The sequence below is a fragment of the Scyliorhinus canicula genome, chromosome 19 (assembly GCF_902713615.1).
Source record: "Scyliorhinus canicula chromosome 19, sScyCan1.1, whole genome shotgun sequence".
Classification (NCBI taxonomy): Eukaryota; Metazoa; Chordata; class Chondrichthyes; order Carcharhiniformes; family Scyliorhinidae; genus Scyliorhinus; species Scyliorhinus canicula.
This window is the reverse complement of record NC_052164.1, coordinates 59,048,692-59,072,500: the sequence shown is the minus strand read 5'-3', so window position 1 is coordinate 59,072,500 and position 23,809 is coordinate 59,048,692. Positions and strand designations below refer to the sequence as shown.

Genomic DNA, 23,809 nt, shown 5'->3' with positions numbered 1-23,809 from the left:
CAGGAGTCAATGCAGGAAAGTGCTTGGGTCACAATCAAAGCAAACAGTGTTACAAAATGGCAGAGCAGGCTCAATTGGCCACCTGCACTACTATTTTTTGTGATCCTTCACGTTTCTAGAGGGCCATATCATGAAGGCTGCAGGAGGACACAACAATCCAAGAGTATGATGTAGGATGGACACTTTCTTCCTCCCACCCTGCCCCAAAATTTCAAATCAACCTCGAATGGCATCACAGATTGTTTCTGTGAAGATTGTGTTAGCTGCACCAAGTGTATAGAGTACTCGTGCAATATTTTGCTTCCAGTGATTTTGGAAAAGGATCTGCCCAAATGTGGTGGTTTGTCGATTTATCTTACAAATGAGCCACCGAAGAGCTTGTGACTAACACATTACGAACCCACAATAATAAATCAAAGAGATTCCATCATGAGTGCAGATGTTTTAAGCTGTACCTTTATCACAAGTTACCTTATCAGCAAATGGAAGGGCAGAAAATTTGGTGATAGTGGCCGGGAGCCTGAATTGACAACTCCCAGTTTTAGTGCATGTCATAGAACTTACATTGCAGGAGACCAGTCGGCCCATCGAGTCTGCACCAGCTCTTGGAAAGAGCACACTACCCAAGCCCACACCTCCACCCTTCCCCATAACCCAGTAACCCCACCCAACACTATGGGCAATTTTGGGCATTAAGGGGCAATTTAGCATGGCCAATCCACCTAACCTGCACATCTTTGGACTGTGGGAGGAAACCGGAGCACCCGGAGGAAACCCACGCACACACGAGAACGTGCAGACTCTGCACAGACAGTGACCCAAGCTGGGAATCGAACCTGGGATCCTGGAGCTGTGAAGCAATTGTGCTAACACTATGGTGCTACCCTAAAATTAAGTAAAATTAAAGATGCAAAGATATCTGACTGGCACAGTGCCAATCATGGGTGAACACAATAATCCACACTCCAACTCAATTCATCACTCAAATACAAAGCAAATGTGATATCTAGTTTCAAGGTAGGAAGTCTTACAACACCAGGTTAAAGTCCAAAAGGTTTGCTTCAAATCACTAGCTTTCGGAGCGCAGCTCACCTGATGAAGGAGCTATGCTCCGAAAGCTAGTGATTCGAATAAAACCTGATGGACTTTAACCTGGTGTTGTAAGACTTCTTATTGTGGGTCAGCCCAGTCCAACGCCAGCATCTCCACATCATAGTTTCAAGGTGGTTGACTCGAGAACCTCTGATCTGTGCACTGCAAAGGTCACAGTGTGCTACCCTCTTGCCTGCAGGAATGATGTCAGGAGAACACCTGCTCCTTTCTGGCAGATGGCTACAACCCCATTCCTGTACCTACAGCTTTTTAAGTAGAACTATTCAAATTTCTCCCCGTGTCTGTGTGGGTTCACCCCCACAACCCAATGATGTGCAGGTTAGGTGGATTGGCCATACCTTTTTATTAAAACAGTAAAGATTTATACAAGGCCAAAGGGTACAAACACTAATTTTGCATTGGGGAAACAGGGTACCCTCCCCCCAGTACCAACGTAAGGGGAGGGAGGGTAGGATACTCTAATTAAAATAGTTAACACAGTTGTACAAAAAACAAACGGTATAAGCACTAAACTTTGCGCTGGAGAGACCAGATACCCTCGCCTCTGTACCAACAGAAAGGGGCGGGGAGAAAGAGAGGGGAAAGGAGGGTGGTGGGGAGGAAGGGAGTCAGGGTGTTGGTGGATGAGGGGGCAATAGGGCACTGCCTGAATTATCTATGGAAGCAGAATAACAAAAGAACCTTCAATTATGATGTGCCAAATTCTAGGAGTCCCCCAGAAGGGGTGAGGGGCAACACATGGTCAGGAAGGTGGATTAGTTACACTAAATCCAAATCACCCCTTAATTGGGAAAAAAATAATTGTTGGGTACTCAATTATTTTTTTAAAAGAACTACTCGCCGAGGTCCCAGGTTCGATCCCGGCTCTGGGTCACTGTCCATGTGGAGTTTGCACATTCTCCCCGTGTTTGCGTGGGTTTCGCCCCCACAACTCAAAGATGTGCAGGGTAGGTGGATTGGACACGCTAAATTGCCCCTTAATTGGTAAAATTAATTGGGTACTCTAAATTTATATTTTAAAAAACTACTCCAATTTGTTACATTAGTCACTGTAGCAATAAACAGATAGTTAAACCACACTTCACCAACATCACCACCTCATGTTCGTGCTAGAGCTGTCTAACTACAAACTTACCACTGTTTCAGTGCACCACAAAGCTTTTTTAAACTTAGTTTGGTTGCCACTACTAGAATAGTCCAACTCATTAATTTTAAACAAAACGCCCTTAACACAATCACCAAAAATATTTAATGTGTCACAGCAACTGCCCATTTACTGCCAATATCCTTGGGAGAGGAAGATCAATAGGTTTTATCGTCCATACACATTACACAAAACAATATTTGCAATGACAAAGAACATCAACGATGTGACATTTACGACGGAACCGCACCCCCTCCCTGATTTTTGAGGGTGGTGTTTATTTTAACTAGTGTTTAACGGTTTAGTCTTAAATTCACGCCAATTATTCCAGTCCCTACAGTTTTCACCAACATGGACCCTCGGTACAGAATAATTCCAGAGAGGTCGGTGCTACCGCGTTACCAAAATCTCCAGCATCACCGTCACATGTTCAGGCTCTGAACAGCTGTACACACACAAAAAATTATTTGCAAAGGAAGCGGTTTGCCTGGTTAACAGCAGTTTCAAGGCAGATCAGATGTTGGTAATAGAGCACTGAGCTTTCCTTCCACTCCTGTTCAAACTGGTTTCACAGTTCGCCAAACAATTAGCTTTAAGACAAACTGGCCAGTCAAGCTCACACGCACAAATGGCATTCTCTGACACTTCTCGTTCCAGCCTCAAAAAATATTGGTCAGCATATCAGAATGAAATAAAGGGACTAACAGCAGCGAGAGTCAGAAGTCAATAATGCTGCACTGAAGGCACATTACACACAGCATTTCTTCCATTCGGTCACTCCCAGGAGCTAGCTTGATTACATACCAATGGATTCAAAGCTGCATCAATCCAAACACAAGCAACATGCTGTACACCTTCACTTTATGTACAAGCACGTTAACATCGTTTACACATCCAGTACCTGAATGCTGTTACAGTGCATCCAATGCCCGGAAGCTCCTCACTGTGTTACATTCGAATACACACACAGCATAGTTACATCACCAGAGACCAACCGGAAGCAGCTTTCAACTCCCCGATTCCTGGTTACACACGCATGCAAATTTCATCCACAAGCAGCAGTGCTTGAAAAGTAACGCTGCCGCATCCAGGCCAATATCAATGAAGGCATGCTGCAAAGGTAAAACCCATCGCATTAAAGAGCTCAAAAAAACTTTGATACATTTATTCCTGAACTGATTTCAATCCACCTTAAAGCTTCAGTTGCCTCGAAATGCCACAGGCGCACTGACCGGCAACATGTCGAAGCAGTACAAATATACTATGCCACATAGTGGCAGAATACACAGCTATGCCTGTGATTCTAATTCAAACTTCCTGTCACAATAACGATCAGAGGCATCAAGTGAGAAGCCATGATGTGGAGATGCCGGCGTTGGACTGGGGTGAGCACAGTAAGAAGTCTTACAACACCAGGTTAAAGTCCAACAGGTTTGTTTCAAACACGAGCTTTCGGAGCACGGCTCCATTCACCTGAAGAAGGAGCCGTGCTCCGAAAGCTCGTGTTTGAAACAAACCTGTTGGACTTTAACCTGGTGTTGTAAGACTTCTTACTGTGATCAAGTGAGAAAGCATGCAGCGTTGGGATCAGTTACTCACCCAAAGAAGCTGTCACTCATCCACACAGACTCTGAACAGGATAAAAGTAAAACTATCTGCTGCATCCCAAACATATCCTACCCTTGAAAAATGTTATTTATGTTGAGGAAATATGTTGAACGCTTTGAAATCTAAATTAATGCAATCACCACTCCTATAATGTTAAAAGTAACTAAGTTGTTAAGGAAGGTCCAGATTTGATTAGTTTGCAACAATCCACACAGTTTAGGTGCAACAGATGGCCGCAACATGCAGAACTGGAAAGGAATAATCAGACACCCTTTTCCTGACTCAATTCCTCTATGCTTTCCATGTGTAGCTGTGGGGAGACCTGGGTAAGACAGGATCAATCTCAACTATAATGGCACACGGCATAAAAGTGCTTGCTTGAGGCTCGTTGTTCAAGAATGAGCACTTAGCCAAGGTATTAGAGGGCTGCTAATATCTGGGAACTATTTCCCAGCAATGGGGAGAAATCGCAGACAAAAATTCAAATTCTGAATACCACTTTCTTGCTCTGTAACTGGTATAACTTCTAAAATATTTGAAAAACTTTGGATCAATTACATGTAGCTATTTCTCACAATCAGCCTCATTTTGCACTCTATACAATCCAAAGGTATTCCATCCTTTTATAATCTACAAAATACTGAAAGCCAATCTGAGCCATAACCATAGCTTCAGGGTCAAAACCCAATCTTCAAGTGAAACACTGTGATAAATGGATTTTCAATAGTGAACATCTTTAGTTACATACCGTACACTTGGCCAATTGAAGCTCTCTGCAATTTCAATAAGACACTTCACTCCGAATACGAGGAGACACAAGAAGTTTGAACCATACACTGATTATTCCACACCTCTCTTATTGGAAGGGCGTATAATACATTGAAACTACTGAGAAGAAACATGAAGTTTCACATAAAAGGCTTGCATTTATATAGCACCTTTCACAGCCTGACAACATTCCGTGGGTGGTGTCATGTTATCCACCCGGGGGTAACACAGACTACACGATGTAGATAAACTATCAAGCATACACCAAACGTAGGCATTGGTTCAATCCGATTTATTGAACTTCTATAACAATGCACGCAGCTGGCTTAGTGGTTAGCACTGTTGCTTCACAGCTCCAGGGTCCCAGGTTTGATTCCCGGCTTGGGTCACTGTCTGCACGCTCTCCCTGTATCCTGTATCTGCATGGGTTTCCTTCAGGGCTCCGGTTTCCTCCCATATGTCCTCAAAGATGTACTGTTAGGTGAATTGGACATTCCCCCTCAGTGTACCCGAACAGGCACCGGAATGTGGCGACAAGGGGCTTTTCACAGTTACTTCATTGCAGTGCTAATGTGAGCCTACTTGTGACAATAAAGATTATTATAAAACGCATTTCCCAGCTAACTAAGCACCTTTGATATGTAATGCACACAGCTGTAATGAAAAAAATTCCCTGCCCTTCTTTGAATTATGTAATGGAATCTTTTATACCAGAGTGTAAATGGAGCCGCAGTTCAAAGTTGAAAAATAGTACAGTATGTCACTGCAAGGCTAAAATATAACAATGAACCTAATAACCAAGCAAAGGAGTCTACCAAAATCTTACTAACATTGGGGACACCTCAACATTGGCCAGGGATCCAGGCCCAGCTTTGCAAAGCAGCTGTCAAAGTCCTCCTGACTAACATCTTGGGCTAAAGTTAGGACAGCCTTCCCCAGACAAGTCAAGCAACAGCCTGACACAGTGACTCATACCTTATCAACAATATCCCAGTAAGAAGTCTTACAACACCAGGTTAAAGTCCAACATGTTTGTTTCAAACACTAGCTTTCGGAGCACTGCTCCTTCCTCAGGTGAATGTTCCAGAAACATCTATACAGACAAATTCAAAGATGCCAGACAATGCTTAGAATGCGAGCATTAGCAGGTGATTAAGTCGTTACAGATCCAGAGATAGGGGTAACCCCAGGTTAAAGAGGTGTGAATTGTCTCAAACCAGGACAGTTGGTAGGATTTCGCAAGCCCAGGCGAGAACAATATCCCAGACATTGCCTCAGACACCAACACTCTGAGGGTAACATTGACCAGAAACTGAACTGGACTAGCCACATAAATGCTGTTGCTACAAGAGCAGTCAGAGGCTAGGAATCCAGTTGCGAGGAACTCACCTCCTGACTCCCCAAATGCTGTCCATCATCTACAAAGTCCAGTGTGTGATGGAATATTTTCCACTTGACTAGATGAGTGGAGCTACAACACTATTTAAGAAGCTTGGCACTATTCAGGAAAAATCAACCCATTTTATTTGCACTTCTTCCACAAACATTCGCTCCCTCCACCACCACTGCAATGGCTGCCGTATGTATCTTCTGCAAGATGCACTGCATGAACTCACCAAGGCTCCTTAGGCAGAACCTTCCAAGCTCATGACCACTATTATCTAGAAGGATAAGGGCAGCAAACACATGAGAACAACACAACCTGGAAGTTCCCTCCAAGTCACTCACCATCCTGACTTAGAAATAAATCACCATTCCTTAACTGTCGCTGGGTCAAAATCCTGGAACACCCTCCCTCCATCAGCCCACTACTAATGTACCTGCTCAGAGTTACTTAGTGCATGTTTAAATCTACACCACAGTGCATTAGATTGGCTAACAAGGGCAGCACGGTGGCACAGGGGGTTAGCCCTGCTGCCTCACGGCGCCGAGGTCCCAGGTTCGATTCCGGCTCTGGGTCACTGTCTGTGTGGAGTTTGCACATTCTCCCCGTGCTTGCGTGGGTTTTGTCCCCACAACCCAAAAGATGTGCAGGCTAGGTGGATTGGCCACGCTAAATTGCCCCTTAATTAGGAAAAATGAATTGGGTACTCTAAATTTTAAAATTTTTTTTTAAAAGATTGGCTAACTTACTAAACTATAATATAATAATCCAGTTGTCGAAAATGTAGCCATAACTCAAAACTATACATGCATACACAGTATTGGATAAGCATATGGATGATAAGGGCATAGTGTAGGTTAGATGGCCTTTAGATTTTTTTCCATGTCGGTGCAACATCGAGGGCCGAAGGGCCTGTACTGCGCTGTATCGTTCTATGTTCTATGACGGGATGACATGGGCACAAGATGGCACGAACACTGAATTGAAATCACTGTTCACACGAAACAAAGCGATGACAATGACTAACATGAAATCCTAAATATCATAAACAACTCAGAATCAGAGTAATGTAGTTTACCCCACGAATACAGTATTGAACGTACGGTTCAAATAGCCAGGCAGGTCTCTAATTCAGTCTGCAGCATAAACATGCAGTGTTATATTTTTTAATTATATGCGCTTAAACTGATATCTGTGGTGGTAGGAAACGACAGATAAATTCTGAAACGGTCTCATGATATTGAATATGCGATCAATGCTACATTTCTGGAAATGTCACCTCCAACTCAAATTTACGCTGCATGTTGAAGAATATTAGCAGCAAACTATGGAGAGCTGTGGCTGTGTATTCAGATTCCATCTTCAAACGAGAGCAAGTTAACATCAATCCTCCTAACACAGAAGGTTGCAACGCCTTTTCTTGTCGGTTTGGATATTGTATGTCTCTCTTGTGGAGACCATTTTCCAATTACCTGCTGAACTTGCATGCTTGCTTTGTGATTTATGCACCAGGTCCCCCAAATCCCTCTGTGCTGCAGCTTTCTGCAGTATTTCTCCATTTAAATAATATTCTAGAAACGAGCACTAGTTGAAGTCACACAGGTCACATGCATAGAACATAGAACAGTACAGCACAGAACAGGCCCTTCGGCCCTCAATGTTGTGCCGAGCCATGATCACCCTACTCAAACCCACGTATCCACCCTATACCCGTAACCCAACAACCCCCCCCCCCAACCTTACTTTTTTATTAGGACACTACGGGCAATTTAGCATGGCCAATCCACCTAACCCGAACATCTTTGGACTGTGGGAGGAAACCGGAGCACCCGGAGGAAACCCACGCACACAGGGGGAGGACGTGCAGACTCCACACAGACAGTGACCCAGCCGGGAATCGAACCTGGGACCCTGGAGCTGTGAAGCATTTATGCTAACCACCATGCTACCTTGCTACCATGCTACCCTACATTGCCACTTGAACCTAACAGCAACCTATGACTTACTTGTAATTTATTTAAAATGTCACAGAATCTGCAATTGGTTTTAAGAATGTTTAAAAAGGACTTTAAGAGTTAGCACCAATTGTAATTTTCTTGGATAAGAAAAAGTGCTGGTTTATGTGACCTAGCGACCCTTGACTTGGAAACAGTAACAACTGAAAGGATGTTAAGATAGATGGCATGCACAAGACGAACAGGAGAACTGGAAGCAGAAAACTATCAGCACACAGATGCAGGAATTCTTGGAAGCACTGAGCAAACGGACCAAAAAGGTAAAAAAACTTGAAGACTGTTGAACAGCTCAGAGTTTATTCACAATAGTCAGTAGAACAAAACGTAGAACCTTGGGTTCTGTACAACAGTACAGCACAGTACAGGCCCTTCAGCCCACGATGTTGTGCCGACCATTTATCCTAACCTAAGATCAACCTAACCTACACTCCTTCAATTTGCTGCTGTCCATGTGTCTGTCTAAGTCGCTTAAATGTCCCTAATGACTTTGACTCCACAACCTCTGCTGGCAGTGCATTCAACACACCAACCACTCTCTGTGTAAAGAACCTACCTCTGACATCTCCCCGAAACCTTCCTCCAATCACCTTAAAATTATGTCCCCTCGTGACAGCCATTTCCACCCTGGGGAAAAGTCTCTGGCTATCCACTCTATCCATGCCTCTCATCACCTTGTACACCTCTATCAAGTCACCTCTCTGCCTTCTTCGCTGCAGCGAGAAAAGCCAGAGCTCCTTCTTCATAAGACATGCCCTCCAGTCCAGGCAGCATCCTGGTAAATCACCTCTGTACCCTCTCCAAAACATCCTTCCTATAATGAGGCGACCAGAACTGGACACAATATTCCAAGTGTAGACTAACTAGAGTTTTATAAAGCTGCAGCAAAACCTCGCAGCTCTTAAACTCAATCCCCCTATTAATGAAAGCCAACACACCATACGCCTTCTTAACAAGCCTATAAACTTGGGTGGCAACTTTGATGGACCTATGTACGTGGACCCCAAGATCCCTTTGTTCCTCCACAATTCTAAGAATCCTGCCTTTAACCCTGTATTCAGCATTCAAATTCCAAAATGAATCACTTCACATATATCAAGGTTGAACTCCATCTGCCACTTCTCAGCCCAGCTCGGCATCCTGTCAATGTCCTGTTGGAGCCTGTAACAACCCTTAACACTATCTACAACTCCCCCAACCTTCGTGTCTTCGGCAAACTTACTAACCCACCCTTTGACTGCCTCAATTTCCCTATGTATCCCATGTCCCCTAATTTTCTGAATGAGCCTACCATGGGGAACCTTATCAAATGCCTTACTGAAATCCATATACACCACAACCACAGCCCGACCTTTTGAAATGCATCAGGATAGATGAGTCCCCTGGGCCTGGCAGGATATACCCAAGGTTACTACGGGAAGCGAGGGAGGGGATTGCTGCGCTGTTGGCGATGATTATTGCATCCTCACTCTCCACTAGAATAATGCCGGATGATTGGAGGGAGGCGAATGTTGTTCCCCTGTTCAAGAAAGGGAATAGGGAAATCCCTGGGAAGTACAGACCCATCAGTCTTCGGTCTGTGGTGGTGAGCAAAATATTGGAAAGAGTTCTGAGAGATAGGATTTATGATTATTTAGAAAAACATTGACCTTCATCAATGTGTCTTGTCACATCCTCAAATAATTCAATGAGGCTTGTGAGACATGACCTGCCCCTCACAAAGCCATGCTGACTATCTTTAATCAAACTATGTTTTTCTAAATACTGAAGCACAAGTTCCCTCCAGTATCCCTGATCGGCCCTACTCTCACGCTGATCATCCTCTGATTTCTCACATAAGTGTAGAACGGCTTGGGGTTTTCCCTAATCCTTCCCGCCAGGGCTGTTTCATGCCCCCTTCTAGCTTTCCTCAATCCATAAGGGCAGAATACTTTTCCCTTCCACAAACTTCCCCCACACAGGTTCTTATATATGCCCTAACCTTGTGCCAATTACTACCAGCTGCTCTTAATCACAGTTAGATCATGCACACAATTGTTACTGCATTGTAAGCATCAGAACAAGCCCAAAATGAAATGCACTGTCTTTTCTTGTCAGTTTGGATATTGTATGTCTCTTGTGGAGACCATGAACTGTTTTTTGGAGCAAGCAATGAGATAAGGGTTTGCCCTGTCCACTCTGCGCATTGGATTTGCAACTTTAAGGATGGGTCATGCGTTACTGATTGGTCAGTTGGAGAGGAATTCTGCAGTGTTCATAGAATCCCTACAGTGCAGAAAGAGGCCTTTCGGCCAATCGAGTCTGCACCGACCTTCCGAAAGGGCTTCCCACCTAGGCCCAATCCCCCACCCTGTCCACATAACCCCACCCCAACCTGTGGGGCAATATTTACTGAACATTCCCAACCTTCTGGGGCAGACATTTCCAATGATTTGTAACCCTGAATGAAGTATTTTCCCATCTCCGTCAACACTCCGGCCAGGAGTAACAGCCTCTCAACATCCACTATGTCAAGCTCTCTTGTTATACATTTCAATGAGGTCACCTCTGATTCTTCTAAACTCCACAAAATTCAGCCCACATTCATTCAATCTCTCTCAACAGGCCCTCTCAGGCAAGGAATCAATCTAGTTGCACACCTCTTTTTTAGGCAACCAAAGAGAGACCAAAGTTGTACAGAGTACAATTGATCTTAGTGCCCACAAGCTCCAAAAAAAAGTATAAAACAGGATTCCCTCATAAATCACTATCAAGTTATCCCTGCTGAAAAACACATGCCTGCATGCGAGTTCTCAGTGGTGACAAGTGAAGGGTTGCCTAATGATACATCATCCAATTGAACCTCCTGTTGGCACTCAATATCTTGGCTTATAGATAAACTGTTACTCAGCGAGATCATAGAAAGTTAACTCTGCAAGGGCCTTTGGGAAAGTAAAGAGATAAAACATAACAGATTTTTAAAAAATGAATTCCACTTCTTTAACATCTCGCGCATATCATCCAGCCAATAATTCCAGCTCATAATAGCAACCATGTTTGTACAGACATATATTTACCACAATGCACACATCAGTTACATCATAGGGCGTGCAGTAAAAACTCATTACTACAACCTCACCCAAGGCCCAGAAACACATTAGAGATAGAAGAGGAAAATTTAAAGTTCAATACACCAACTCTATTTATCTCTAGCCATCAGTCCACCATACACAGTTGCTCTATTAACACATGATATTTCGAAGAGCCAAGTTTCAAGTATGTTCAATAAAGTTCTCCTTCTCAAGAGTAGTAGATAAGGACAAATCAGAAATTTTACATTTACCATGGGCAGCATGGTAGCATTGTGGGTAGCACAATCGCTTCACAGCTCCAGGGTCCCAGGTTCGATTCCGGCTTGGGTCACTGTCTGTGCGGAGTCTGCACATCCTCCCCGTGTGTGCGTGGGTTTCCTCCGGGTACTCCGGTTTCCTCCCACAGTCCAAAGATGTGCAGGTTAGGTGGATTGGCCATGCTAAATTGCCCTTAGTGTCCAAAATGGCCCTTAGTGTTGGGTGGGGTTACTGGGTTATGGGGATAGGGTGGAGGTGTTGACCTTGGGTAGGGTGCTCTTTCCAAGAGCCAGTGCAGACTCGATGGGCCGAATGGCCTCCTTCTGCACTGTAAATTCTATGTAAAAACAACTTAAAACAGAGGCCTGGCAGATTAGTGATTTAGGCAGTACCAAAAAGTCCCAAATGCATGGTGGTGGGATGAAATTGTCCTCTGATTATTCTGCAGTTGATTTCAAATGTGATCATATATAATACAAATCATCCATATTTAAACAGAAGGCTTCCCCCAATGGCACTACAGATAAATGTCCATGCTCACACCCAGTCAGTGCTAATTTAACTGGTTTCATCTAGTACACCAGGATGCATGTCATTTAAGTAATCTAATCAAATTAGGCTCACCAACTCTAAGGGGACAAGGATGTCAGGCAGGCCTTTAGGGAGCTAGGATGGAAGCTCAGAGCGAGAACAAACAGAGTTGTTATCTCTGGGTTGTTGCCCGTGCCACGTGATAGTGAGATGAGGAATAGGGAGAGAGAGCAATTAAACACGTGGCTACAGGGATGGTGCAGGCGGGAGGGATTCAGATTTCTGGATAACTGGGGCTCTTTCTGGGGGAGGTGGGACTTCTATAGACAGGATGGTCTACATCTGAACCTGAGGGGCACCAATATCCTGGGGGGGAGATTTGTTAGTGCTCTTTGGGGGGGTTTAAACTAATTCAGCAGGGGCATGGGAACCTGGATTGTAGTTTTGGGGTACGGGAGATTGAGAGTATAGAGGTCAGGAGCACAGATTTGACTTCGCAGGAGGGTGCCAGTGTTCAGGTAGGTGGTTTGAAGTGTGTCTACTTCAATGCCAGGAGTATACGAAATAAGGTAGGGGAACTGGCAGCATGGGTTGGTACCTGGGACTTCGATGTTGTGGCCATTTCAGAGACATGGATAGAGCAGGGACAGGAATGGTTGTTGCAGGTTCCGGAGTTTAGGTGTTTTAGTAAACTCAGAAAAGGGGGCAAAAGAGGGGGAGGTGTGGCGCTGCTAGTCAAGGACAGTATTACGGTGGCGGAAAGGATGCTAGATGGGGACTCTTCTTCCGAGGTAGTATGGGCTGAGGTTAGAAACAGGAAAGGAGAGGTCACCCTGTTGGGAGTTTTCTATAGGCCACCTAATAGTTCTAGGGATGTAGAGGAAAGGATGGCGAAGATGATTCTGGAAAAGAGCGAAAGTAACAGGGTAGTTGTTATGGGAGACTTTAACTTTCCAAATATTGACTGGAAAAGATATAGTTCGAGTACATTAGATGGGTCGTTCTTTGTACAATGTGTGCAGAAGGGTTTCCTGACACAATATGTTGACAGGCCAACAAGAGGCGAGGCCACATTGGATTTGGTTTTGGGTAATGAACCAGGCCAGGTGTTAGATCTGGAGGTAGGTGAGCACTTTGGAAACAGTGACCACAATTCGGTGACCTTTACGTTAGTGATGGAAAGGGATAAGTATACCCCGCAGGGCAAGAGTTATAGCTGGGGGAAGGGCAATTATGATGCCATTAGACATGACTTAGGATGTGTAGGTTGGAGAAGTAGGCTGCAAGGGTTGGGCACACTGGATATGTGGAGCTTGTTCAAGGAACAGCTATTGCATGTTCTTGATAAGTACGTACCAGTCAGGCAGGGAGGAAGGGGTCGAGCGAGGGAACCGTGGTTTACCAAAGAAGTGGAATCTCTTGTTAAGAGGAAGAAGGAGGCCTATGTGAAGATGAGGCGTGAAGTTTCAGTTGGGGCGCTTGATAGTTACAAGGAAGCGAGGAAGGATCTAAAGAGAGAGCTAAGACGAGCAAGGAGGGGACATGAGAAGTCTTTGGCAGGTAGGATCAAGGAAAACCCAAAAGCTTTCTATAGGTATGTCAGGAATAAAAGAATGACTAGGGTAAGAGTAGGGCCAGTCAAGGACAGTGGTGGGAAGTTGTGTGTGGAGGCTGAGGAGATAAGCGAGATACGAAATGAATACTTTTCGTCAGTATTCACTCAGGAAAAAGATAATGTTGTGGAGGAGAATGCTGAGACCTAGGCTATTAGAATAGAGGTGCATTGAGGTGCGTAGGGAAGACGTGTTGGCAATTCTGGACAAGGTGAAAATAGATAAGTCCCCGGGGCCTGATGGGATTTATCCTAGGATTCTCTGGGAAGCCAGGGAAGAGATTGCTGAGCCTTTGGCTTTGATTTTTAGGTCATCATTGGCTACAGGAATAGTGCTAGAGGACTGGAGGATAGCAAATGTGGTCCCTTTGTTCAAGAAGGGGAGCAGAAATAACCCCGGTAACTAAAGGCCGGTGAGCCTCACGTCTGTTGTGGGTAAAGTCTTGGAGAGGATTATAAGAGATACGATTTATAATCATCTAGATAGGAATAATATGATTAGGGATAGTCAGCATGGTTTTGTGAAGGGTAGGTCATGCCTCACAAACATCGAGTTCTTTGAGAAGGTGACTGAACAGGTAGACGAGGGTAGAGCAGTTGATGTGGTGTATATGGATTTCAGTAAAGCGTTTGATAAGGTTCCCCACGGTCGGCTATTGCAGAAAATACGGAGGCTGGGGATTGAGGGTGATTTAGAGATGTGGATCAGAAATTGGCTAGTTGAAAGAAGACAGAGAGTGGTAGTTGATGGGAAATGTTCAGAATGGAGTTCAGTTACAAGTGGCGTACCACAAGGATCTGTTCTGGGGCCGTTGCTGTTTGTCATTTTTATAAATGACCTAGAGGAGGGCGCAGAAGGATGGGTGAGTAAATTTGCAGACGACACTAAAGTCGGTGGAGTTGTAGACAGTGCGGAAGGATGTTGCAGGTTACAGAGGGACATAGATAAGCTGCAGAGCTGGGCTGAGAGGTGGCAAATGGAGTTTAATGTGGAGAAGTGTGAGGTGATTCACTTTGGAAAGAATAACAGGAATGCAGAATATTTGGCTAATGGTAAAATTCTTGGTAGTGTGGATTAGCAGAGGGATCTCGGTGTCCATGTACATAGACCCCTGAAAGTTGCCACGCAGGTTGATAGGGTTGTGAAGAAGGCCTATGGTGTGTTGGCCTTTATTGGTAGAGGGATTGAGTTCCGGAGCCATGAGGTCATGTTGCAGTTGTACAAAACTCTAGTACGGCCGCATTTGGAGTATTGCGTATAGTTCTGGTCGCCTCATTATAGGAAGGACGTGGAAGCTTTGGAATGGGTGCAGAGGAGATTTACCAGGATGTTGCCTGGTATGGAGGGAAAATCTTATGAGGAAAGGCTGATGGACTTGAGGTTGTTTTCGTTAGAGAGAAGAAGGTTAAGAGGTGACTTAATAGAGGCATACAAAATGATCAGAGGGTTAGATAGGGTGGACAGCGAGAGCCTTCTCCCGCGGATGGAGGTGGCTAGCACGAGGGGACATAGCCTTAAATTGAGGGGTAATAGATATAGGACAGAGGTCAGAGGTGGGTTTTTTACGCAAAGAGTGGTGAGGCCGTGGAATGCCCTACCTGCAACAGTAGTGAACTCGCCAACATTGAGGGCATTTAAAAGTTTATTGGATAAGCATATGGATGATAAGGGCATAGTGTAGGTTAGATGGCCTTTAGTTTTTTTCCATGTCGGTGCAACATCGAGGGCCGAAGGGCCTGTACTGCGCTGTATCGTTCTATGTTCTATGAGGAAAGTGGTTCTTTTAAGATTTAAAAGGTAGAGTAATGTTACAAAAATGGTTCAAAACCAGAAGCAATTTCCCAACACTATGCACAATCCATACAGAATCCATTTGAATGAGTGTGCTGTGTGTGTTGACTATAAAGCTGGGTTGCACCACATTGCTGCAAAGAGACATAGCTGCAAGTCCACATGTTGCTGGGTGAATATGATATATATGTATGTCGCAAGCAGAATAGGTACAGTGCAGGGTCTGATCTGGTTAAGCCCAATCTGACCTTTTGGATCTTCAAAACCCCGAATGAAAAGGATTAACTGAATACCAGTACAGAGATGTAGGGACAGGGTATTTTTCAAGTATTATTCTGAATATATTCCACTGCATATGGCCAAGTACTTTCATATCTCTCCAGATTCCTCTTCTGAGGTAGGGAATAACTGACACCCTAAGGACTCCTTTCAGATTTCCACATTCACTGAAGATACAATAGAGAATGTATGCAAATGATTAAAAGGTGGAGTCTGCAATAAGAATTTTGGTTAACGTTTACAGTACACGCTAGATTTCCATATAAGTTTTAATGGTCAACTGATATTTGCTCTTGAAAGTGTGGACTGGCCCATGGAATAGAGTTAGTGAATTTTCTACTTTTCTTATATTTGTTTGAAAAGGGAACTTTCGTAATCCAGCAGTTGTGAAGGATTTAGGGGTGGTCCAAGGATATAAAAAGAGAGATACAAAATAAATTCCTTCAGGGAATTCAGTTAGGCTTTAATGGTAAATTGTGCAGAGAAAACCTGTAGAATCTCCAGCAAATGACAAGCTTGTTTCCAGATTATGAAGCTGGTTTACTGGAGTGCGATGGTGTGGAGAATACATACAGAATGACAAAGACAGAAAAGCAGAAATGTATTTATTTATTTAGCACACAGGGCAGCAAGGTGGCACAGTAGTTGGCAAAGTAGCTGGCACTGCTGCCTCAACACTGAGGACCTGGGTTCGATCCCGGCCCCGGGTCACTGTCCATGTGGAATTTGCACATTCTCTCAGTGTTTGTGTGGGTTTCACCCCCACTACCCAAAGATGTGCTGGCTAGGTGGATTGGCCACTTTAAATTGCCCCTTATTTATAAAAAAATTGGGTACTCTAAATTTTTAAAAATTATTTAGCACATACATATTCACAAAGCCAAGCAATAGCCTTCTCAGTGGCCTTAATCCTGCCTGAACTCCTCGACAATGGGTCATTGTTTGGGCTGCACCACTATTGCAACGTGGATGGTCTTGGGTGCCAAACTGATGTTGGATGGCTGCACAGAGGTGTTAAACAATCCAGAAACAGTTTAAAAGTCACCATGGAAGATAAAACCAATGAACAACCAGTAGAGTAAATGATGAGAAAGTGTTTTCTGATGGATGCTTTGACTAGCCAGTCCTCCTGCCAAAGGTCCTCAGCTATTATATCTCGGCGTGAAGGGTTTAACCACACGAGAGCTTGAGGGAAAGCATTCCTATTGTGAGTTGAAGAGGGCCTTGAATAAATGTAGGCTTGGGTTGATGCACACTGTCTGCAGTAATTGCCTCTTGCAATTATCCTCCTGATATTGGGGAGGGGGGCTGTGTGACAATGTCACTCAAGATAGGATGCTAGGCGGTTTACAGCAATGTTTTTCAAATGTTTTTTCAGGGGATGCATTTTTACCAACCGGCCAACCTTCGGGACTCACGGCTTTCACGACCCACGCCGGCAGAATCTCCACCCATGACAGTCGACCTTCGCAAATCACGCCACCCAATATTCGCGACCCACCATTTTCTCTTACCTTGAATGGGAGAAGTGAGCCTGCTTGGTCCTCATGATCTCACTCCAATTTGGTTCACAGGAGGAGAGCGTGAATTTCGTACCTCAATTTGTAAACTCTGAGAAGCTCCCCTGTTGACTGATCATTACAGTAACTCTTCAAGTGGATGAAGTCTACAGTCATTGGGATTGTTTGGTCACTGTTTCAATTCAATGCTTTAATGTAGTCTAAAAGGTCAGCAAAAAACTTATAGCCACCATTCAGTACACAGAGGGCGACCATGTGCTGATTTCCCATGGCTTTCATTATATACAGGGCAGCATGGTGGTTAGCATAAATGCTTCACAGCTCCAGGGTCCCAGGTTCGATTCCCGGCTGGGTCACTGTCTGTGTGGAGTCTGCACGTCCTCCCCCTGTGTGCGTGGGTTTCCTCCGGGTGCTCCGGTTTCCTCCCACAGTCCAATGATGTGCGGGTTAGGTGGATTGGCCATGCTAAATTGCCCGTAGTGTCCTAATAAAAGTAGGGGGAGGTTGTTGGGTTACGGGTATAGGGTGGATACGTGGATTTGAGTAGGGTGATCATGGCTCGGCACAACACTGAGGGCCGAAGGGCCTGTTCTGTGCTGTTCTATGTTCTATACCTTGCCAAACGTTGAGTTCTGTCAATGATTAAACCATGAGGAATACATACTCTCTCCATATCATTACAGTAATGTTTAGGCATGCAAAATAGAGCCAGGTCATAGCCTTGTTCATCATCGGTGATCACCACGCAGTCAGCTATCGCCATGTCGTGATCGCACTTTTACCCTGGGTACAGGTCCCAACACTGCCGGGCCTCATGCTCACTGGTGTGGGCACGCATGCACAGTGCGCCCATATTTTGTTTCTTGAAAATCATATTTCATTGAATTTTCTCATATTTATACACAATGTTGCTTATATACATTACATTTTTCTTGCCCACGCTAATTTGCTTTATTTTACAGAGGTTTGTTTTGTCCTTCATTTGACTACTGTATGTACATTTTGTTGCCTTCTGGATCGGTCTATGATATCCCCCCCTTCCTCCCCCCATTGGTTTCAGCACCCATCCTCTTCTCTTGTGGTTTCCCCATTTTCCTCTTTCTCCCCCCCCCCCCCCCCCCCCCCCGCTGGGCTCATTGTATACCATGTTGAGGAGGATGGGAGCGCTGCTGTGGCCAGGGCCCGGAGGGTTGTTCCTTTACAGGATGCCTCCTCCATTTGTACCCAATCTGTGTTGGGTTCTTGTTCCCATCCCCTCACTTTTTCTGCCGTTGCTGCTCAGTGGCAGTATTGTAGGTTCGGTAGAGCCAGGCCCCCTCTGACCTTACCTCTTGTTGGTTTGGGAATTGTTCGGTTCTTACCCCTCCACACAAACGCCATGATTAGACGGTCTACGTTTTGGAAACAGGCCTTGGGGATGAAGATCGGGATGGATCTAAACAGGAAGAGGAAACTTGGCAGTACGTGAATCTTGATCGTCTGCACTCTTCCCGCCAGGGAGAGTGGGAGTGAGCCCCACCGTTGAAGGTCTTTTCTTACTTCCTCCACCAGGCTGGTCAGGTTCCACTTGTGGATCTGTGTCCAGTCTCTGGCTATTTGGATCCCCAGGTAATGGAATCTGTTCTAGGCCGTTTTAAACAGGTGCCCTTTCAGCTCTGTCCCTCCCCCTTTTGGGTTCACTGGGAATGCCTCGCTTTTGCACAGGTTAAGTTTGTAGCCTGAGAAGGGTCCAAACTCTGACTATTTGTAGAATTGACATCAGTCCCACCTGTGGCTTCGAGACATAGAGGAGCAGGTCATCTGTATAGAGTGAGACTCTGTGCTCGGTCTCCTCTCCGGATTTCCTTCCAGCTTTCTGCGTCCCGCCAGGGGTTCGATCGCCAGTACGAAAAAGAGTGGGGACAGGGGACAGCCCTGTCTTGTTCCTCTCTGTAGATGTAAGTATTCAGAGTTGGGTGTTACTTAAGAAATGTTTGGCTGCTCATGTTACTGCAGTGATGTCAAAGTCGCAGGGAGAATTCCAGAATCGCAGGGAGCGTCAGAAGGGTGGCAGCAGACATTAAAGACAATATTGAGGGCTTATTGTCAAGATTATCCAGAGGATTGGGATAAAGGAATTCCATTCGTACTGTTTGCAATTAGGGATGCACCTAATGAGTCAACCAAATTCAGTCCTTTTGAACTAATTTTTGGTCATGAGATAAGAGGACCACTTAAATTTATTAAGGAAAAATTGGTGAGTGAAAAATCGAAATTACATTATTGGATTACGTGTCAAATTTTAGAGAACAATTAAGTAGAACGGGTGAATTGGCTAGACAACATTTAAAAGTTTCACAAAATGTGATGAAAAGGGTCGTGGACAAGGAATCCAAAGTTCGTAGTTTTGTCAGTGGGGATAAAGTTTGTGTTGTTACCAGTGGTAGGTAAGTCTTTAAAAGGTAGGTTTTGTGGACCTTATCAGATTGAAAGGAAATTAAGTGAGGTGAATTATGTGGTCCAAACACCAGATAAAAGGCAGACACACCGAGTGTGTCATGTGAATACGCTTAAAATGTACCTTGAAAGGAAAGGAGAGAAAAAGGAGGTTTTAATGATTCTAACTCAAAGTGGCGAACCAAATCCAGATGACTGTGAATTTGAGATACTGCAAATTAAATTGGAAAATGAGGATGTTCTTAAAAATTGGGATAAATTGTTGAGTTACCTTCCAGAGGAAAAACAAACTGACCTGAAAGAGTTATTGATATCCCTTGGGCATATCCCTTGAGATAAATTGGGAAGTACTAAAATGGCTAGACATGATGTAGATGTGGGAAATGCTGTTCCAATAAAACAACATCCATACAGACTTAACCCTTTAAAATTGGTACAGGTTAACAAAGAGATTGAGAGTATGCTTAAAAATTGCATAATTGAAGTGGGTCGACGCCAATGGAGCTCACCCATAGTGATGGTGCTTAAACCAGACGGTACCCAACGGTTGTGTGTGGACTCTAGAAAGGTTAATGCAGTTACAAGAACGGATTCTTATCCTATCCCACGTTTGGAGGATTGCATTGAGAAAGTGGGACAATCAGCTTTTATTTCCAAACTGGATTTAATTAAAGGTTACTGGCAGGTACCTTTATCTGAAAGGGCAAAGGAGATTTCAGCATTTGTGCCTCCAGATGGTATATACCAATTCAAAGTTATGCCATTTGGCATGAAAAACACCCCAACCACATTTCAACAGTTAACTAACAAAGTCGTTTCAGGATTACCCAATTGTGCGGTATACACCGACGATCCGGTAACTTTCAGCCAGACATGGAAAGAACATTTAAAACATCTGATGGAGTTATTCGATCGACTTCAGGAGGCGGGTTTGGTGATAAACCTAGCCAAAAGTGAATTTGGAAAAGCCCAAGTCACTTTCCTGGAGGAGTTTCTGATACCCTCGAGACGAAGGGAAATAATGAGATTTCTTGGCATGAGCAGATTTGATCGAATATTGGTGAAACCTTTTTGTAGCGTGGTTGCTCCACTGATGGACTTGCTGAAGAAACATTGAAAATTTCAGTGGACAGCAGACTTTCAACAGGCATTTGACGGCCTGAAAGCTGTAATAACCAATGCTCCTGTGTTGGAAAATTACAAGGGACTCTGTGATCAGACTGAATTAAAGTATGGGGAATTAAAGAGTGGGGATTAATGGGTGTTTCTCTGGTTGGCAATCAGTAGCTAGTGGTGTCCCTCAGGGATCCCTGTTGGGCCCACAATTGTTCACAATTTACATAGATGATTTGGAGTTGGGGACCAAGGGCAATGTGTCCAAGTTTGCAGATGACACTAAGATGAGTGGTAAAGCGAAAAGTGCAGAGGATACTGGTAGTCTGCAGAGGGATTTGGATAGGTTAAGTGAATGGGCTAGGGTCCGGCAGATGGAATACAATGTTGACAAATGTGAGGTTATCCATTTTGGTAGGAATAACAGCAAACGGGATTATTATTTAAATGATAAAATATTAAAGCATGCCGCTGTGCAGAGAGACTTGGGTGTGCTAGTGCATGAGTCACAGAAGATTGGTTTACAGGTGCAACAGGTGATTAAGAAGGCAAATGGAATTTTGTCCTTCATTGCTAGAGGGATGGAGTTTAAGACTAGGGAGGTTATGCTGCAATTGTATAAGGTGTTAGTGAGGCCACACCTGGAGTATTGTGTTCAGTTTTGGTCTCCATACTTGAGAAAGGACGTACTGGCACTGGAGGGTGTGCAGAGGAGATTCACTAGGTTAATCGCAGAGCTGAAGGGGTTGGATTATGAGGAGAGGTTGAGTAGACTGGGACTGTACTCATTGGAATTTTGAAGGAAGAGGGGGGTCTTATAGAAACATTTAAAATTATGAAGGGAATAGATAGGATAGATGCGGGCAGGTTGTTTCCACTGGCGGGTGAAAGCAGAACAAGGGGACATAGCCTCAAAATAAGGGGAAGTAGATTTAGGACTGAGTTTAGGAGGAACTTCTTCACCCAAAGGGTTGTGAATCTATGGAATTCCTTGCCCAGTGAAGCAGTTGAGGCTCCTTCATTACGTGTTTTTAAGGTAAAGATAGGTAGTTTTTTGAAGAATAAAGGGATTAAGGGTTATGGTGTTCGGGCCGGAAAGTGGAGCTGAGTCCACAAAAGATCAGCCATGATCTCATTGAATGGCGGAGCAGGCTCGAGGGGCCAGATGGCCTACTCCTGCTCCTAGTTCTTATGTTCTTATCTGACTTTAAAGAGACATGCCGAGGCATAGGGAAATGGATGGATCGTGCAGAGACCTTCTTGTTCAAAGAGACTGTCAAAGGAGAGGGATTCCAGTTGGAGGAAGAACAACAAAAGAAAATGGCCTATATTATTATACCTGTTTGCGTGTATTGTTTTTTGAAACAAAAAAGTATATTTACTGCGTGCATTTCTTAAAGGGTAGTGAGGTGGTGAAAAATGAAACCATCTTGAAGTTGATGGTTTATTTATTTTTCTTGTGGGGAGGTGTCATGAGAATGTCACTTTAAGAAATGTTTGGCTGCCCATGTTACTGCAGTGATGTCAGAGTGTGGGTGGTGCTGAGCTCTGGCACTGTTTTTTAGTTTCACTTTGAGAAAAGCTTGGGTGTGTCTGTGTCTCTTTTGGTTTCGTTTTTAGTGTTGGAGCTGAAGCCAGACAAAGCAGGTGTACTGCTGTTCTCTCTGCCATCAAAAGACTATGGGCACGATTCTCCGCTGCCCACGACGGTCGGAGAATAGCGGGAGGGCCTTCCCGACAATTTTCACGCTCTCCCGCTATTCTCCCCCCCACCCCTACGGCCGCCCCACGACACGAATCACTGCTCGCCGTTTTTTACACCGAACAGCGATTCTCCCCAGGCCGATGGGCCGAGTTCCCAGGCCTTTACGGCCATTTTCACGAACGCGATCACACCTGCTCTCACCGTTCGTGAAAACGGCCGCAAAGTGCCATCCCGGACAACCATGGCACCGATTGGCACGTCCAAGGGTGGCATGGGCCTGCGATCGGTGGGCACCGATCGCGGGCAGCAGGTCTGACCCGCGCACTATTTGTTCTTCCTCCGCCCCGCAGGATCAGTCCGCGGGGCATCCGAGGGGCATGACGGCCCACGCATGCGCGTGTTTGATGCGTCTGCATGATGACGTCATCCGCGCATGCGCGGGTTGGAGCCGTCCAACCCGCGCATGCGCGACTGACGTCATCGTGTGCGTCAGCCGGCGTGACGCTTGGCGCGCGGACTTAGCGACGGTCGCTAAGCCCGCGATGCCGTGCTTCACGGAGCCCCACTGCTAGCCCCGCCGGGGGGGGGGGTGGGAGAGAATCGGGTCCTGGGAGGGGGCGCGGAGGCTGCCGTGAAACACGGCCAGTTTCAGGTGGGAAAGGAAGAACGTAAGGGTGTATCAGGACATTGGGACAGACCTTGCCAAAAAAAAACTCTTAGGCTCCCCTGTGCCGTTACTAACCTTTTGACCTCGGCTTATAGGGTTAACACCCCGTCGCTCTGGTCCGAGGCGGCCCTCTCCAACTCCAGCATCTTTTTTTTTTGTGCGTTGTCTCCGCTATCGCCTCCTTCATCATTGCGTGGAGCTCCGACCAGAGCGCCTCTTTGTTGCTGGTCGCTACGTCCTGCTCCGCTCTTTGGTCTGCCATTGTTTTCCCTTTCAGGCTTGTCTGAACCTCCGTCTCGTCTTGTGGGGCCGCCTGCCTGCGCATCCGCTGCTCATGCGCCTTTTCCTCGCTGCTGCTGCTTGCATCTCGCTGTCCCTTCGCTTTGGTGTTTTTCTTTCCTCCAGCCATCTGTCTTGTCTGTCTCTCTCTCTCTCTCTCTTTCCCCGCTGGTGTTCCTTACCCCAAGGTTGCTCTCCCTTCCCCCTGCTCTCGTTGGGTCTGCCTCAGGCTTCAGGTTTCCTTTTTTGTTTTTGTTTTCTTTTTCCCCCTTCCTTCTCACTGGGTCAGGAGGGTTTGGGAGAGAAGTTTCCTGCTGCGGATGGGAGTCCCTCTTTGCCTCACCGCTCACCACGTGATCGCCGCCAGTCCGTTGTCGGGGGGGGGGGGGGTTTGTCTCGCAGTAGGTGCTAATTCTGTTTGAGGATGCAACTCTCCTCAGCCGCTTCTCAGTCTCCGGTACCCCTCAACCTATTTTTTTTAAAATTAAAATTCTCTGGCTCCTCTCGCACACTTTTT

The 23,809-nt window shown here is 45.2% G+C and overlaps 1 protein-coding gene across 5 annotated transcripts in view; it reads right to left on the bottom strand.

Moving 5' to 3' along the window:
* Nucleotides 1–23,809, bottom strand: part of LOC119954104 (rho GTPase-activating protein 32-like) — a 726,718-nt gene that overhangs the window by 597,483 nt on the left and 105,426 nt on the right. Inside the window, exon 1 of one of the 5 annotated variants that reach the window (XM_038778988.1) lies at nucleotides 3,159–3,254. The exons of 3 other annotated variants lie outside the window; for them this stretch is intronic. The gene's annotated coding sequence lies outside the window, so the exon portion shown is untranslated. Of the gene's footprint in view, nucleotides 1–3,061; nucleotides 3,081–3,158; nucleotides 3,255–23,809 lie in introns of those variants that run through there. One more of the 5 variants, XM_038778989.1, reaches the window with a different exon arrangement.